The sequence below is a fragment of the Cervus elaphus genome, chromosome 20 (assembly GCF_910594005.1).
Source record: "Cervus elaphus chromosome 20, mCerEla1.1, whole genome shotgun sequence".
NCBI lineage: Eukaryota > Metazoa > Chordata > Mammalia > Artiodactyla > Cervidae > Cervus > Cervus elaphus.
The window spans coordinates 32014701-32016023 of NC_057834.1; the positions used below are offsets into that span (position 1 = coordinate 32014701).

The 1323-nt window shown below is 39.6% G+C and overlaps 1 pseudogene; it reads left to right on the top strand.

Annotated features, from left to right (window-relative positions):
• The first annotated feature begins 250 nt into the window (after positions 1-250).
• On the top strand, positions 251-1003 carry LOC122676402 (annotated as a pseudogene).
• Positions 1004-1323: the final 320 nt, after the last annotated feature.

Here is a 1323-nt window from a genome sequence, read left to right on the forward strand (position 1 = left end):
TGAGGGTACCAGCTCTGAATTGGTTGGTTTGCACACGACAGGAAAGTTCACAGGCAAGTTGTTTGCTACCCTTAGGAATTAGCTAACCCTGACAGGGATAGTTCCTCCAGGGCAAGTAAGGCCCCCAAGAAGTCAAAATATTAAAAAAATTCAAGGAATGGGTCCTTCTGCCATCATTTTAAACTCAACTCCATAAAATGCACCATCATCGCTGCTGCCTGGACTCAGGCTGAGCACCAGCACCCCCACCATGCAGCATGTAAATAAGTATGATGACCCAGAAGAATTTGCAGAGGGCTACAAGATCAACATCAGTAAGGATTAGCAGGATGATAGTAAAATGTTTATTGGAGCCTTAAGTTTGTATATAAGCAAGAAGGACCTGACTGAATACTTATCTCACTTGGTAAGCTGTAGACTGCATAATCAAAACAGATCCAATTACTAGAAGATCAAGAGGACCTGGATTTGTGCTTTTCAGAGATGCTGCTAGTGTTAATAAGACTTTGGAAGTGAAAGAACACTAACTAGACGGCAAGTTGATAGACTCCCCCCGCCAAAGTCAATGCTTTAAGAGGCAAGGAATCTCCTAAAAAGATTTTTGTGGGTAGTTGAGCCCAGATACTTCTGAAGAACAAATTAAAGAATACTTTGGAGATTTTGGAAGGGTTGAAATATTGAACTCTCCATGATACAAAAATAAATGAAAAAATGAGGATTTAAAAAAAAATCACATATACAGATGAAGAGCCAATAAAGAAATTGTTAGAAAGCACATATCATCAAATTGGTTTTGTGATGAGTAAATTTAAAAAAAAAAAAAAGCACAACCCAAAGAGATGTACAAGCAGCAATAGCAACAGGAGGAAGGGGAGCTGCAGCTGGGGGACCAGGCGGTACGAGGATCATGGTGGGCATCAGGGCCAAACCCAAAACCAAATATTATGATGAAAGATATGGAAGTTACAAGAGTGCCTATGATATTGTGATTTATAGAAAATAAACTTGATCATTCAGGTGATAATCAGAATATATGAGAAATATATATTTGGTCTTCATCCACAGTTCCTGTCTTACAGTTCTCTAAACCCTTGGAGTCCATTGAGTGATAAGAGCACTGGGATAACGTTTGGTCTCTTGTCCTCAGTTCCTGAAAATGCTTCAGGGAAAGCCAAAACAAGCTTGTGGAAGCAAAAACAGAGCCAGAGGAATCAGGTTCCCTGACTTCAGACTATACTACAAAACTATAGTCATCAAAACAGTGTGGTCTGACTGGCACAAAAATAGAAATATAGATCAATGGAACAAGATCGAGAGCCCAGA